Source organism: Somniosus microcephalus, chromosome 24 (assembly GCF_052327205.1).
Source record: "Somniosus microcephalus isolate GS21.2 chromosome 24, FLI_Smic_1.0, whole genome shotgun sequence".
Lineage (NCBI taxonomy): Eukaryota > Metazoa > Chordata > Chondrichthyes > Squaliformes > Somniosidae > Somniosus > Somniosus microcephalus.
This window is the reverse complement of record NC_141010.1, coordinates 50,016,522-50,034,006: the sequence shown is the minus strand read 5'-3', so window position 1 is coordinate 50,034,006 and position 17,485 is coordinate 50,016,522. Positions and strand designations below refer to the sequence as shown.

Here is a 17,485-nt window from a genome sequence, read left to right as displayed (position 1 = left end):
GAATTTCTGATCCGAGCTGTCTGAGGGTAGAGCAGAGCACCTTCATCCATGCTGAGCAAAGTAAATAAAGGGACCTCAGCCTTGCAACCAATTAAAGAATCAGACTGGCAATGGTACAAGACATGCTCACCCAGTCAGAAAACGGTAGATTTGGCAATCCAAGGAGGAAAAAAAGTAGATCCCCACTTAATTAGTTCGCCATTGCAAACAGAGAATCTGTGATTAGATGCCAAATTATCTTGCATATACTTGCAGATTCACATGGCATTGTTCACAGCGAGTTGGAGGATACATTCTTTTATGCTATGTAGCATATAATATTTTAAGATGATGCACTTATGGTATTTAAAAAAGGTGCGTCTTATGGGAGCATTACTGATATTTTCAGTTTCAATATGTGATTATGTTCATTCAGTGGATACATTTTGTTTTTAATGCCTTCAATTAAAGATTTTACTTGAAGGCCGAAACCTCTCCCACAAGCCTGGGATTGAACTTAATATTTTTGCCCAGAGTTGTGACTTTGAACTGAATTTGGATCATGCAATCTGAGCATGTGCAGTGTACCTACTTTCCAAGGATGCATCAGTGCCATCCTGTCAGTCATACCGATGAACTATTTCTCTTCAATTTCTAACAGTTTCTGCTCAAACCTGGACAACATTCAGACTTGGGCTGACAAGTGGCAAGTAACATTCGCACCACACAAGTGCCAGGCAATGACCATCTCCAACAAGCGAGACGCTAACCATCTCCCCTTGACATTCAATGGCATTACCATCGCTGAATCCCCCACTATCAACATCCTGGGGGTTGCCATTGATCAGAAACTGAACTGGACCAGCCATATAAATACTGTGGCTACAAGAGCAGGCCAGAGGCTGGGAATTCTGCGGCGAGTGTCTCACCTCCTGACTCCCCCAAAGCCTTTCCACCATCTACAAGGCACAAGTCAGGAGTGTGATGGAATACTCTCCACTTGCCTGGATGAGTGCAGCTCCAACAACACTCAAGAAGCTCGACACCATTCAGGATAAAGCAGCCCGCTTGATTGGCACTCCATCCACCACCTTCAACATTCACTCCCTCCACCACCGGCGCACTGTGGCTGCAGTGTGTACCATTTACAAGATGCACTGCAGCAACTCGCCAAAGCTCCTTCAACAGCACCATCCAAACCCGCGACCTCTACCACTTAGAAGGACAAGGGCAGCAGACGCATGGGAACATCACCACCTGCAAGTTCCCCTCCAAGCCACACACCATCCTGACTTGGACCTGTATCGCCGTTCCTTCACTGTTGCTGGGCCAAGATCCTGGAACTCCCTTCCTAACAGCATTGTGGGTGTACCTACACCATATGGACTGCAGCGGTTCAAGAAGGCGGCTCACCACCATCTTCTCAAGGGCAATTAGGAATGGGCACTAAATGCAGGCCTAGCCAGCGACGCCCACATCCCATCAATGAATTTTAAAAAAGTACTTCAAAATAATTTGAAGAAAATCCAGAGGATAAATTTCAAAACCTTTGGAAACACTGCATCATCTACCAGGATCTTGTTTTCACAAATAGGATCATTTTTTGGCAATGGTTTTACTTCTTTAAAAAATTAGTTTCTGTATCCCAAACTCTGAAAATTAGAACAGGCTCATTACAGAACAATGGGTTTGCATTGGTCTCACCTTCTGTTCTCATTAGCTCCCACTCAAAGTAATAAAAAGAGCTTGACAGATATGTGGTATTTTAGATGGTACCGGCAGTGTTCATTTTGCTCTGTAATTGGTGCCCATTTTGGAAAATTTGCATGTAGATTTTTTTTTTTTTTTAAATGCTAAATTTTATCCCTGCCCTAGGGAAGGGCTGAAGAGAAGTGTACTAAGATTCAGGTTGGAAAGTAGGCCAAAGGTAGCCCAGATTTAACTACAGATGCTGCAGTATACAACAGTTGTCCTTCACACACTCAAAACAAACTTGGCATACTGCATTCGGGAACTTGGGAACTTGCCTTAGGCATGAAGGAGGACAAATGTAGTCCAGGCAAGTTTTGCTTGAATTACATCCAAAACAAGCAACAATTAAAAAACGGTGCTGACATCTTTCCAATGCCATATAAACCACAGCACCCAGAATACATCACAACAAAGCTAGGTGGCAGTGTCAGTTGTGAAGAGGATGTGAAGAGGCTTCAAGGGGATCTCGATAGGCTCAGTGAGTGGGCGAGAACATGGCAGATGGAATATAATGTGGATAAATGTGAAGTTATCCACTTTGGTAGAAAAAACAGAAAGGCAGAGTATTTCCTAAATGGTGAAAGATTGGGGAATGCAGATGCTCAAAGGGACCTGGGTGTCCTTGTACATGAGTCACTAAAAGTGAATGTGCAGGTGCAGCAAGCCATTAGGAAAGCAAATGGTATGCTGGCCTTCATTTCAAGAGGATTTGAGTACAAGAATAAAGACGTCTTACTCCAATTATATAGGGCCTTGGTGAGACCACACCTGGAGTACTGTGTACAATTTTGGTCTCTTTACCTAAGGAAGGATATATTTGCCATAGAGGGAGTGCAACAAAGGTTCACAAGATTGATTCCTGGGATGGCGGGACTGTCGTATGAGAAGAGATTGAGTAAACTAGGCCTGTATTCTCTTGAATTCAGAAGAATGAGAGGGGATCTCATTGAAGCATACAAAATTATTACAGGGCTTGATAGGGTGGATGCTGGGAGAATTTTTCCCTTGGCTGGGGAGTCTAGAACCAGGGGCCACAGCCTCAGGGTAAAGGGTAGGCCATTCAGGACTGAGATGAGAAGAAATTTCTTCACACAGAGGGTGGTGAATCTTTGGAATTCTCTACCCCAGAGGGCTGTGGAGGCTCAGTCATTGGGTATATGCAAAACAGAAGTCGATAGATTTCTGACTAGTAAGGGCATCAAGGGATATGGCGATAAGGCCGGTGAATGGAATTGATGCAGAAGATCAGCCATGATCTCATTGAATGGCGGAGCAGGCTCGAAGGGCCGAATGGCCTACTCCTGCTCCTATCTCTTATGTTCTTAACTCAGTACACAAGACAGGAATGGGATTCTGGAAACAGCTCAAAGTGGCAAAATGGCTGACTTCTAGAGTACAGCTGTCACAGCAATTTACCTAAGTATAAACCTTTCTGTTGTGTGCCTGAGTGACTGGAAAGACCTAGATTAGGTTTGAAAAATAGATTAGACATTGCAAAGCAGATCCTTTCCCTTAAGCCTCTTTAAATAATAAGTAAAATTTGTCATAATGGCACATAAAGGTACTTGTGCTGAAGGTGCCTTTGAGGCTTATACTAAAACACAATAAGGTTATAATTTTCTCTATGTACCCTTGTATAAAGTCACCTTTCCTAATCAAAAGTTAAAAAATGTTATTTTTTTGGTGCTGGAGAAGACATGCTTGTGTGCTAGAACCCAGTGCTGAAGAGGTCTGAATGCTACAACAGGTATGGAACATGGTTGAGTGCACCTTCCAAACATCGTTGCGCTCTAAGTATCTTGTTAAGTACCTTGTAAAATGTTGCTTCCATCAGGAGTGCTTTTATGACTCATAACTGGCCTTTGAAGATACAAGAAGTGCATTAATATGGTTAAACATGAAGGGACATAATTGATAATGTAGATAATTCAGAATTAGAGCAGTTACCTCCAGAAATGATTAAGCATTTAGCAATACTGCCAGAAATTTTTCAACACTTCTGTATTAAACACTTCAGTACTAAACTAATCCTCCAGATTACTTGTTAAGATTTTCACATTTAGAACCAGTTGGCACCAGCTAACTTTCATTTAATCTAATGAAAATGCCAGAGGAAAATTGGCAGCTTTAATATAAGTTGACAGATAATATATCAAAATTCCGAGAGTGCTGGTGGGTGTCAACTTCAACTGGGAGAGTTCTTCGAGGCCACACTGATACATCATCTTGTTCTTGCAGAGCGGTCTGCATAGAGCGGGATTAAAACGGAATGTACTTAAACAGTGTTTTATTTGGGAATTTGGAAAGAGTGGGAATTTGGAGAAGAGGGGGAAGGAGATGTTGCTTTTTGCCTCCACTACTTGTGCTTTGTGTTACAGGTAGATATTTAATTTCAGTACCCATAACTTAATCTAGATCAAGTAGTCAAGAAACTACACTGTAAACTAAGTTATGTAACTACAAATTTAATAAAATTTAATTAAATAAAACAAGATCATATAGGGATGGCAGTGCAGGTGGTGTGCCGTAACTGCAGCACGTGGGAGTTTGTGGAGAGCATTGTGATCCCGGACAACCACGTTTGCAGTAAGTGCCTGCATCTTGAGGAACTTCAGCTCAGAGTTTTTGAGCTGGAGTCTGGAAGTGCAGACATTGCAGGGCATCAGGGAGGGGGAAGAGTTACCTGGGCACTTTGATCCAGGAGGCAGTCACACCCCCTTAGGTTAGGTAGTGGTACAGGTCTGGTAAGTGGTCAGGGACAGGAGGGTATGACTGCAACTTGGGCAGGTAAGGGGACCCCCAGGTGCAGTGCTGGAGGAACCTCGGCCTTTGCCCTTGTCCAACAGGTATGAGGTTCTTGCTACCTGTGCGGATGAGGGAAAAGCCTGTACGATGGATGAGCAAACTGACCATGGCACCATGGTGCAGGAGGTCATTCAAGTGGGGGAAGTGAAAGGGAATGTAGTTGTGGTAGGGGACAGTACAGTTAAGGAGATCGATACTGTTATCTGCAGCCATGACTGAGAGTTCCAAAGGTTGTGTTGCCTGCCCGGTGCCAGGGTTAAAGACATCTCCTCGCGGCTGGAGAACTTGGAATGGGAGGGGGAGGATCCAGTTGTCGTGGTCCACATAGGAACCAACGACATAGGTAGAACTAGGAATGAGGTTCTGCTGAGGGAGTTTGAGGAGCTAAGATCCAAATTAAAAAACAGAACCTCAAAAGGTAATAATCTCTGGATTGTTACCCGAGCCACACGCAAATTAGCATAGGGACAAACAGATTAGAGGTTTAGAAGAGTGGTGTGGGAGGAAGGAGTTTCAGTTCATGGGGCACTGGTACCAGTACTGGGGAAACAGGGAGCTGTTCCATTGGGACGGGCTCCACTTAAACCAGGCTGGGACCAGTGTCCTGGCAAACCGAATAACTAGGGCAGCAGACAGGGCTTTAAACTAATGAAGTGGTGGGGGGGATGGGAGGATTCAGGAAAGAGTAAATTTAAAAGCAGCGAGAGAAATGTCAAGGCTCCAGAACAGAGTAGAGTTTTGGGTAAAAATAAGCAGAGTGGGTCAGGAAGGGACAGAGAGAGTAACAAAGGTAATAAGGCATCAGTGACTAAGGTGACATCAGGGGAAAATAGAAATAAGTCAAAGCTAAAGGCATTATATCTGAATGCGCGAAGCATTTGCAACAAATAGATGAATTAATAGCGTAGATAGAAATTAATGGGTTTGATCTAATAGCCATTACGGAGACATCATTGCAATGTGGCCAAGGTTGGGAACTAAATATTCCAGGATATTTAACTTTTAGAAGAGACATGCAAAATGGAAAAGGAGGAGGGGTAGCCCTGATAATAAAGGATGTGATAAAGACAGTAGAGAGAAAGGATCTTAGCTCCGAAAATAAAGAAGCAGAATCAGTTTGGGTGGAGGTAAGAAACAGCAAGGGGCAGAAAACATTGGTGGGAGTTGTTTATAGGTCCCCAAACAGCAGTTGTAATGTAGGGCAGAGTATAACTCAGGAAATTAGAGGCTTATGTAACAAGGGTAATACAGTGATCATGGGGGACTTTAATCAACATATAGACTGGGCAAACCAATTTGCAGTAATATTGTGGAGGACGAATTCATGGAATATATACACAAGATAGTTTTCTAGATCAGTATGTTGAGGAACCAACTAGGGAACAGGCTATTTTAGATCTAGTATTGTGCAACGAGAAAGGGGCCTTTAGGGAAGAGTAACTATAATATGATAGAATTTTATATTGCGTTTGAAAGTGACTTAGTTAAATCCGAAACTAGGGTCTTAAATCTAAACAAAGCAAACTACAGTACATAGGTACGAAGGGCGAGTTGGCTAAGGTAGATTGGGAAACTACATTAAAAGGTATGATGGTAGAGAATCAACGGCTAGCATTTAAAGAATTAATACATAATTTACAATAAATATACATTCCTTTAAGGCACAAAAACTCCACAGGAAAAGTGGTCCAACTGTGGCTAACAAGAGAAGTTAAAGATAGTATTAGATCAAAGGAAGAGGCTTATAATGTTGCCAAAAATAGTAAGCCTGAGGATTGGGAGGATTTTAGAATTCAGCAAAGGAGGACTAAGAAATTGATAAAGAAAGGGAAAATAGAGTATGAGAGTAAACTAGCGAGAGACATAAAAACAGACTGTAAAAGCTTCTATAGGTATCTAAAAAGGAAACGATTAGCGAAAGTAAATGTGGGTCCCTTACAGGCTGAGACAGGAGAAATTATAATGGGGAATAAGGAAATGGCAGAGAAATTAAACAAATACTTTGTGTTTGCCTTCACGGAAGACGCAAAAAACTTCCCGGAAATAGTGGAGAACTAAGGGTCTAGCGAGAATGAGAAACTGAAAGACATTAGTATTAGTAAAAAAAAATACTAGAGAAATTAATGGGACTGAAAGTCAATAAATCCCCTGAACCTGATGGCCTACATCCTAGGGTTTTGAAAGAGGTTGCTATAGAGATAGTGGATGCATTGGTTGTCATTTTCCAAAATTCCATAGATTCTAGTACGGTTCCTGCGGATTGGAAGGTAGCAAATGTAACCCCACTATTTAAGAAAGGAGGGAGAGAGAAAACGGGGAACTACAGACCAGTTAGCCTGACATCAGTAGTAGGGAAAATGCTAGATTCTATTATTAAGGACGTGGTAACAGGGCACTCAGAAAATAATAATAGGATTGGGCAGAGTCAACACAAATTTATGAAAGGGAAATCGTGTTTTTTTTTTATTCGCTTATGGGATGTGGGCGTTGCTGGCAAGGCCAGCATTTATTGCCCATCCTTAATTGCTCTCGAGAAGGTGGTGGCGAGCCGCCTTCTTGAACCGCTGCATTCCGTGTGGTGAAGGTACTCCCACAGTGCTGTTACAGGGAGTTCTAGGATTTTGACCCAGCGACGATGAAGGATCGGCGATATATTTCCAAGTCAGGATGGTGTGTGACTTGGAGAGGAACTTGGAGGTGGTGGTGTTCCCATGCGCCTGCTGCCCTTGTCCTTCTAGGTGGAAGAGGTTGCGGGTTTGGGAGGTGCTGCCGAAGAAGCCTTGGCGAGTTGCTGCAGTGCATCTTGTAGATGGTACACACTGCAGCCATGGTTCACCGGTGGTGGAGGGAGTGAATGTTTAAGGTGGTGGATGGGGTGCCAATCAAGTGGGCTGCTTTGTCCTGGATGGTGTTGAGCTTCTTGAATGTTGTTGGAGCTGCACTCATCCAGGCAAGTGGAGAGTATTCCATCACACTCCTTACTTGTGCCTTGTAGATGGTGGAAAGGCTTTGGGGAGTCTGGCAGTGCGACACTCGCTGCAGAATACCTAGCCTCTGACCTGCTCTTGTTGCCACAAATCTGGTTTGAGTTTTTTGAGGTTGTAACTAGCAGAATAGATAAGGGGGAACCAGTGAATGTGGTGTATTTGGATTTTCAGAAGGCATTTGGTAAGGTGCCACAGAAGAGGTTATTAAACAAAATTAGGACTCATGGGATTGAGGGTAATATACTAGCATGGATTGAGGATTGGTTAACGGACAGAAAACAGAGTAGGAATAAATGGGTCATTTTCGGGTTGGCAGACTGTAACTAGTGGGGTACCGCAAGGATCAGTGCTTGGGCCTCAGCTATTCACAATCTATATCAATGATTTGGATGAGGAATCTAGAACCAGGGGTCACAGTCTCAGAATAAGGGGTCGGCCATTTAGGACTGAGATGAGGATAAATTTCTTCACTCAGAGGGTGGTGAATCTTTGGAATTCTCTACCCCAGAGGGCTGTGGAGGCTCAGTCGTTGAGGATATTCAAGAGAGATCTCGATAGATTTTTGAATATTAAGAGAATCAAGGGATATGGGGAAAGTGCAGGAAAGTGGAGTTGAGGTTGAAGATCAGCCATGATCTTATTGAATGGTGGAACAGGCTCGAGGAGCAAATGGCCTACTCCTGCTTCTATTTCTTATGTTCTTATGTTCCAGAACCATCACCATATTCTGCTAATAACAACAGAAAACGCTGGAGAAACTCCCCTCCCCCTTTTCCCAGCCCCTAACTTGCTTTAAAATCTATTCTATTTCCTGCTTTTTTCCAGTTCTGACGAAGGGTCGACCTGAAACGTTAACTCTGTTTCTCTCTCCACGGATGCTGCCTGGCCTGTTGAGTTTTTCCAGCATTTTCTGTTGTTATTTCAGATTTCTAGCATCCGCAGTATTTTGCTATTGCACCATATTCTGCTAGCTGTTTCTTAAATGAACCCAGGTTCCTGACCTCAATCACTTTTCCTGGCAATCAGTTCCTCCTGTTAATCACCTTTTGTGTGTGAAGAACTACTTCCAAGTATCTGGCCCAAATTTACCCTTAACAATCCTGAGCCTGATCCCTCTTGTCCTGCTACCCTGGTATATCTGGTTCACTTCTTTGCTCCACTAATTTTTTTTGTAAATCTCTACAAGGTCAGTGCTGAAACATCTCTCGAGTATGAAGCACCCTAGTTTATCAAGATACTCCTCAAAGCCCTTTCCTTTATACCAGGGATCAGTGTGGTTACCCTTCTCTAAGGCCTAGATTGCCTCTATGTTATGGTGACCAGACTGCATGCAATACTCAAACTTCAGCCAGACCAGAATCGTGTACAGCTTCAGCAGATTTCGCAATATAACTCAACATCCTAGATTATTTGTTTATTGCCATCTCAGACTGTTTGGACACAGTGAGTGACGAGTCAACTAACACCCCTAAGTAACTTCATCTTCCTCATTAGCGAATTCTATCCCACCCATGGAGTACATCCTAGGTACAGCAGTATGTTACTGAACTAGTAATCTAGAAGCTTGGATAATCATCCAGTGAACTGCCACCATGGCAGTTTCAGAATTTGAATTCAGGTTTTTAAAAAATCTGGAAATGAAAAGCTGGTACCAGTAAAAGTAACCATGAGCTTTTGGATTGTTGTAAAAACCCAATTGGTTCACTAATAACTTTCAGGGAAGGAAACCTGCTGCTCATATCTGGTCTGCCCGATATTTGACTCCAGTCCCACACCAACAGGGTCAAATCTTAACAAGCCACTCAAGTCAGGTGTCAGCTCGGCTCAATTGGTAGCACTCACATCAGACTTGAGCACAGAATTCAGGCTGACACTAAAGTGCCATGTTTCGTATGAGACATTTACCCTCTTACCACACCCTCCTACTGTCTCTCAAACCAATTCTTTTATTTTCAAAAGGCCTCTGATCAGGGAACACACAGCAGGCTCATTTCAAAGGTTAGGGCAAGGTCAGAGGACAAGTAGCTGAATGGATAGCAAATTGACTAAAAAAAACTCCCAAATGCTGTGATGTGCAACACATGTATTCAAAAAGCGTTTCTGCTTTCTGAACACCTAGTACAGGTACAGACTTTCTTTGCCTGATGTGTAAGATCCAAGATTAAGTTGTGAAGTGGATTTGTGACAAAAAGGGAAAATGGTTGCAAGGAAGGTTGGCCTACATTGACCTGCTGCTCAGCATCCTGGTTATTATCATGGCACTTTTTTTGCTGAAGCCCTCTATGTTGGGGCCTGGCTCAATCATTTGGTGATGAGATTAGTACATGGCATTGGTTTTGGAGGTCTGAGCATATTGCAAGCTATGCTCCATAGGTCTTGTCCACCAGACATCTGCCAAAAGGCCCCAAGGCTTGGAATAAATGCTGGAACAGCCACCAAGGATTTGGAGTCTAGCTTGATTGATTTTGAGCCTGAATCAGTTGCTGCTGGAGCTCCACACCTGCAAATAATGAAACCACTGTTCAATGAGGTATGGGTTTTTTCCAAGTTGTAGCCAAGGCAATATTATACTTACATATCTTGTGACTGCTCACAATCATAGTCAGTAAGAGGTCCTGGTGCTTGCCGACCTCGCTAGAGCTCAAATCAGTGCTACTCAGTTGTCTAATAATCAACTGGTGATTATCCGACTTGGATGGTGGGAGGCTGTAGAAGTAAGCTCGGCTTCTTTGTGATCAAGGTGGTTCCAAGATGATAAGCCTGATGATGGGACTATGTTGATCCTCTGATGCACACTCAGTAATCTAATACTTCAAGCACGCAGATCCGTAGTACTCCAGAGTATTGTTGATGAATGACCAGCCAGTCTGGCTTATTGATGGGAATTCGTGGAAGACCTGACATTGAAGGTTGAAATTGTTCCCATGTAATTCCTGCAAGTCAATAAGCTAACCGGAAGAGTGGAGTTAGCTGCTGAGGATCAGGAAGCTTATCAGTGCTTTACGCTGGTAAGCTGTATGGTTTTAGCTGTTTAAACTCCAGCAATAACCTCTGACCATACTTTGGGGGGGGGGGGGGGGGGGTCCCTAAGTGTTGCCAACTCCAGCCCAGTTCTCTGGGCTTTGGTAAGTGAGGTATATTCCTACATTGAGACGTTATGCACTCCACATCAGGTAAACGGAAACTCTACTTACATGGATTGCTCAGTAGTTTGGCGTGGAGACTCTTGAGCCTGGTGGTGGGTTTCTGCGCATGTCAGATGCCAGCTGACCAAAAAATAAAATAAATCAAGATAACTGCTTTAATTCATTATTGTTTAACCTTCACCCCACCCCACCCCACCCCGGTCATGTTCGGAACATTGTAATGACAATGAATAGTAATGTGCAGAACTAAAAGTTCTGAAAGAACAAAATCTTGCTCCAGAAATTGAACTGAATAAAATATTGTTGAAATTATTTCAAGCTGGCACAAACTATTTTACCCTTTCTAATATTCCCTTGACACAAGAAAATAGGGTTTTATTTGATTAACAATCAGCTTATATCATTGCTATATTTAATATAGGCTGATGAACTTTGATACACACTGATAAATTTATAGGTCAAAATGATCCAGTTACATTTCTCTCCTTTAATGAAATCTTCTCCTCCAAAGTAGCTCAAGTCATCACCAAATCCAAGGGCTTTTCATGTCACTCACTCAACAAACTAATAATTCCAGAACATTCTGCTTCCATGCTTTCCCTGCTTCAGGACTTGATGACAATTTAATCCAGTGACAACCTCCCACACATTAATCCAACAAGATATTTTCTGTCATACAGAAAAGCCTATGGTTGCCTGGCAATAAATTATATTTGCATGATGCATATTAGCTTAGCCGTACAACTTTGCATGTGAAGGGGAGGAACATTTCACTGTTTCCAGCATCTCTTGTAGCATTCAAATCAGGGTAAATGTTGAACGATCTTAACCAATTTTCTCTGAGACTGATTTGTGCTCATGTTTTCCAGGGAAAATGAACATTAAAGGTATAATAACAGCTAAGTATCACAATGTACCAGCAATCGACTAACCTTTTGTGACTGCCAGAAACATGATACCTGAGTAGGGCGGTGGAATAGATAAGGATGCTAGTCAGCAAGTTTGAAATGAAAGGCCAAAATACAGGCACTTATAACCTGTTTCTCATTTTGGTGAAATCCACATTCTAATAGTTACAAAGGAAATATCTGTCTTTGTTCATCCAGGCATGTAGTTCTGCAGGGTAGTTCGGTTTAGTATATTTTCTTACTGTTTAAACTCTCACAAATCCATTCTCTCAGCTGCAAAAGAGACAGCACTCCCTCTAATAAAAGGATAGGCAAGGATCCGTAAAGAATTCTATAAAAATATTCACTGCTTACAATTTGCAAACGGAGAGATTATTTGTTTAAATGAAGTACATTTCTACTTGCCAAAAACCAAGCACCAAATTCCTCAAACTGTTTTAAACTGGCTGTTAAACAAGAAGTGATCTAGTACTACAATACACCAATGTACTGATGCAGCGCATAAATAGTCAGTGTCTGGGTTGCATTTTGCTGGGCCAAACTATTTGCACCTTTCTAAAGCATCGTCGTCGTATTCACATCCTATTATCTCCTGGACTAGCTATTGTCCAAGATCTCTGCTACGTCATACTGATGTCCTTGATGGTCACACCCCAGAGCTGCAAAAACCTACTTGAAAACTTGTATGAAGAGACTATATGGACAATGCTCAGGTCAAGATCCTTCACATTCACCAAAAGGCTAAGTGGACTAAAATCGGAAAATCCATTACAAACATAGAACTCCTCTCCTTTCTCAACACCCATAACATCGATAACTAAGGTGCCTGCTGTATCCTTACTCTAAAGATGGTCCCTTTTCTACAAATAGTACCTCCCCATTTGCCCTCATTTACCCCATATGATTGTCAGCCAACTTGCTTGATAAATATGCAATTCTTGTGCAGCCATACCTGTTTAAATCAAGGACTACCTTAAAATCAAGTATTTATGTCATACTAATATTTATGGAAATTACAAGTGGCATTTATTTAAATCTTTGAACTTAAAAAAAAAAAAAAAAATGTCCCCAGCACTTCACAAATTGAAATCAAAAGAAAAATGGACTCACCTATGGAGAGAGATTAGAGTGACCAGAGACATGGTGGAAAATAGGGGTTTCGAGAAGGATTTTAAAGGAGGAGAAAGAAATTAAGAGGCAAAGAGATTTAGGTTGGGGGTGTTTTAGAGTAAGGCTAAGGAGCTGAAAACTTTGCCACCAATGGTGAGATAAGGAGAGTCTGGGATGCACAAAGAGCAGAGTCAGAGGACGGAAAGGTGCAGGAAGGGGATAGAAGGCTGGCGGAGATTGAAGAGAAAGTGTGCGACAAAACTGCAGAGGGATTTTAAGATGAGACAAGGAGTTTAAATTTAATACACTTGAAGACAGAGATCCAGACAAAGAACTCTGCTTCTGCATGTCCTACATCTGTAGCTCAGAGGACTGGGGTGCTGGACAAGTGGAACTTGGTGCAGGTAGGATACAGACAGTTGGTGGGTGGATGATGAGGCCATAAAAGGAGGGAACTGGGGTAATTGAGTAGCGGTGACAAAACCATGGACAAGGGTTTCAACATCAGAAGGGTTGCAGTAGGAGTGGACTGTAATGCAGGTGGAAACAGGTAGCCTTGGTGATGAATAGGATGTGGTACTTGAAGCTTAAGCTCAGGGTTAAAAAGGACACCAAGGTTCTGCACGCTCTGTTTCAGTCTGAGGAAGTAGCCAGTGAGGTGAAAATGAAATCAGTGGGAAGGGAACTGAGTTTACAGTGGGGGCCAAAAACTACAGCTTTATTGAAATCATAGAATGATACAGCACAGAAAGAGGCCATCCAGCCCATTGTGCCTGTGCTCTTTGGTAGAACCATCCAATTAGTCCCACTCCTCAGCCCTTTCCTATAGACCTGCAAAATGTTCCCCGTCAAATATTTATCCAATTGCCTTTTGAAAGTTATTATTGAATCTGCTTCCACCACCATTTCAGGCAGAGCATTCCAGATGATTATAACTCACTGCAGGAAGGAAATTCTCCTCATCTCGCCTCGGGTTCTTTTGCCAATCACTTTAAATCTGTGGCCTCTAGTTTCTGACTCTTCTGCCACTGGAAACAGTTAGTCTCCTCAATGTTGAGCATCCAGGCAGTATTTGTGATATTGCTGCTTTTAGTGAAATATTGTAATTTTTAAGGTGCATATACATAGAAAAGTTATATGCAGATCAAGTACAACATATGGTTAGAATATTAATGTCTGGAATTATTTTATTCAGAGTAAAGCTCTGTAGCCACAACCGAATAAGAATCATGGTGGACAATCAGGGTACTAATGGGAGGAAGAGACTTCACAAACATTTCTATTCTCAACCATGGTAGAACCCAGTACATGAGTGCAAGAGATAATGCTGAAGTATTTACAAGCCTCTTCAGCCAAATATGAGGCATGGACTATCCTACTTGGCTTCCTCCCAAGGTCCTGACCAACACAGATGCAACTGTCCAGTGAGTTCAATTCACTCCACATGATATTAGGAAATGGCTGACTACACTGGACACAGCAAGGGCTAGGAGCTCCAGCAACACCCTAGCTGTAGTGTTGCATGCCCTAACTAACCACCCTCAACCCCAGCCAAGCTGTTCCAGTGCAGCTATGATATAGACATCGATCCAACAATGTGGAAAATTGCCCAGGTATGCCCTAGCCACAAAACATAATACAAATCTAACCTGATGAGATACCACCTTATCAGCAAAGTGATGAAAGCAATTATCAACAATGTCATCAAGCTGCATTTTCTCACCAAAAACTTGCTCACTGATGCTCAGTTTGAGTTGCACCAGAACCACTCAGCTCCAGAACTCAGCACAGCCTTGAGCCAGACGTGGACACAAGAAATGAATGCTAGAGTTAAGAATAGCTAGGCTTCATATCCAAGCACTGTTCCCTCTAAGGTGCGCACCCGCGCACTAATCATCAAGCTGCCGCACAGTTGAATTGAAATGCTGTGCAGAGCCGGACAGCAGCTGGAGCGGGAGAACAGCCCATAAAAACACCAACGCCTTTGAAGCCCGCTCCACATGTGCGGTATCGCGGAGCCGTGCATGCGCACCCAATCCTCCTCTGCGCATGCACGACTGGGGCAAGAGAGAGAGAGAGAGAGGCGGGGGGGGCGCGAGAGAGAGAGAGAGGCGGGGGGCGCGAGAGAGAGAGAGAGAGACGGGGGGCGCGAGAGAGAGAGAGAGACGGGGGGCGCGAGAGAGAGAGAGACGGGGGCGCGAGAGGGAGAGAGACGGGGGCGCGAGAGGGAGAGAGACGGGGGCGCGAGAGGGAGAGAGACGGGGGCGCGAGAGGGAGAGAGACGGGGGCGCGAGAGAGAGACGGGGGGCGCGAGAGAGAGACGGGGGGCGCGAGAGAGAGACGGGGGGCGCGAGAGAGAGAGAGACGGGGGGCGCGAGAGAGAGAGAGACGGGGGGCGCGAGAGAGAGAGAGACGGGGGGGCGCGAGAGAGAGAGAGACGGGGGGGGCGCGAGAGAGAGAGAGACGGGGGGGCGCGAGAGAGAGAGACGGGGGGGGCGCGAGAGAGAGAGACGGGGGGGCGCGAGAGAGAGAGACGGGGGGGCGCGAGAGAGAGAGACGGGGGGGCGCGAGAGAGAGACGGGGGGCGCGAGAGAGAGAGACGGGGGGGCGCGAGAGAGAGAGACGGGGGGCGCGAGAGAGAGAGACGGGGGGCGCGAGAGAGAGAGACGGGGGGCGCGAGAGAGAGAGACGGGGGGCGCGAGAGAGAGAGACGGGGGGCGCGAGAGAGAGAGACGGGGGGCGCGAGAGAGAGAGACGGGGGGCGCGAGAGAGAGAGACGGGGGGCGCGAGAGAGAGAGAGACGGGGGGCGCGAGAGAGAGAGACGGGGGGGCGCGAGAGAGAGAGACGGGGGGCGCGAGAGAGAGAGAGACGGGGGGGGCGCGAGAGAGACGGGGGGCGCGAGAGAGAGAGACGGGGGGGCGCGAGAGAGAGAGACGGGGGGGCGCGAGAGAGAGAGACGGGGGGGCGCGAGAGAGAGAGACGGGGGGGCGCGAGAGAGAGAGACGGGGGGGCGCGAGAGAGAGAGACGGGGGGGCGCGAGAGAGAGAGACGGGGGGGCGCGAGAGAGAGAGACGGGGGGGCGCGAGAGAGAGAGAGACGGGGGGGCGCGAGAGAGAGACGGGGGGGCGCGAGAGAGAGAGACGGGGGGGGCGCGAGAGAGAGAGACGGGGGGGGCGCGAGAGAGAGACGGGGGGGGCGCGAGAGAGAGACGGGGGGGCGCGAGAGAGAGAGACGGGGGGGCGCGAGAGAGAGAGACGGGGGGGCGCGAGAGACGGAGAGAGAGGACGGGGGGCGCGAGAGAGAGAGACGGGGGGGGCGCGAGAGAGAGAGAGACGGGGGGCGCGAGAGAGAGAGACGGGGGGGCGCGAGAGAGAGAGACGGGGGGGCGCGAGAGAGAGAGACGGGGGGGCGCGAGAGAGAGAGACGGGGGGGGCGCGAGAGAGAGAGACGGGGGGGCGCGAGAGAGAGAGACGGGGGGGCGCGAGAGAGAGAGACGGGGGGGCGCGAGAGAGAGAGACGGGGGGGCGCGAGAGAGAGAGACGGGGGGCGCGAGAGAGAGAGACGGGGGGGCGCGAGAGAGAGAGACGGGGGGGCGCGAGAGAGAGAGACGGGGGGGCGCGAGAGAGAGAGACGGGGGGGCGCGAGAGAGAGAGACGGGGGGGCGCGAGAGAGAGAGACGGGGGGGCGCGAGAGAGAGAGACGGGGGGGGCGCGAGAGAGAGAGACGGGGGGGCGCGAGAGAGAGAGACGGGGGGGCGCGAGAGAGAGAGACGGGGGGGCGCGAGAGAGAGAGACGGGGGGGGCGCGAGAGAGAGAGACGGGGGGGCGCGAGAGAGAGAGACGGGGGGGCGCGAGAGAGAGAGACGGGGGGCGCGAGAGAGAGAGACGGGGGGGGCGCGAGAGAGAGAGACGGGGGGGCGCGAGAGAGAGAGACGGGGGGGCGCGAGAGAGAGAGACGGGGGGGCGCGAGAGAGAGAGACGGGGGGGGCGCGAGAGAGAGAGACGGGGGGGCGCGAGAGCGAGAGAGAGAGACGGGGGGGCGCGAGAGAGAGACGGGGGGCGCGAGAGAGAGAGACGGGGGGGCGCGAGAGAGAGAGACGGGGGGCGCGAGAGAGAGAGACGGGGGGGCGCGAGAGAGAGACGGGGGGGCGCGAGAGAGAGAGACGGGGGGGCGCGAGAGAGAGAGACGGGGGGGCGCGAGAGAGAGAGACGGGGGGGCGCGAGAGAGAGAGACGGGGGGGGCGCGAGAGAGAGAGACGGGGGGCGCGAGAGAGAGAGACGGGGGGGCGCGAGAGAGAGAGACGGGGGGGCGCGAGAGAGAGAGAGACGGGGGGGCGCGAGAGAGAGAGACGGGGGGGCGCGAGAGAGAGAGACGGGGGGGCGCGAGAGAGAGAGACGGGGGGGCGCGAGAGAGAGAGACGGGGGGGCGCGAGAGAGAGAGAGACGGGGGGGGCGCGAGAGAGAGAGACGGGGGGGCGCGAGAGAGAGAGACGGGGGGGCGCGAGAGAGAGAGACGGGGGGGGCGCGAGAGAGAGAGACGGGGGGGCGCGAGAGAGAGAGACGGGGGGGCGCGAGAGAGAGAGAGACGGGGGGGCGCGAGAGAGAGAGACGGGGGGGCGCGAGAGAGAGAGACGGGGGGGGCGCGAGAGAGAGAGACGGGGGGGGCGCGAGAGAGAGAGACGGGGGGGCGCGAGAGAGAGACGGGGGGGCGCGAGAGAGAGAGACGGGGGGGGCGCGAGAGAGAGAGACGGGGGGGCGCGAGAGAGACGAGACGGGGGGGGCGCGAGAGAGACGAGAC

The 17,485-nt window shown here is 47.5% G+C and overlaps 1 protein-coding gene across 6 annotated transcripts in view; it reads right to left on the bottom strand.

The window, feature by feature from the left end:
- Positions 1-17,485, bottom strand: part of tanc2a (tetratricopeptide repeat, ankyrin repeat and coiled-coil containing 2a) — a 1,096,529-nt gene that overhangs the window by 692,734 nt on the left and 386,310 nt on the right. The window contains exon 2 of one of the 6 annotated variants that reach the window (XM_085966622.1): positions 10,718-10,789. The exons of the other annotated variants lie outside the window; for them this stretch is intronic. The gene's annotated coding sequence lies outside the window, so the exon portion shown is untranslated. The remainder of the gene's footprint in view (positions 1-10,717; positions 10,790-17,485) is intronic. 6 annotated transcript variants of the gene reach the window in all.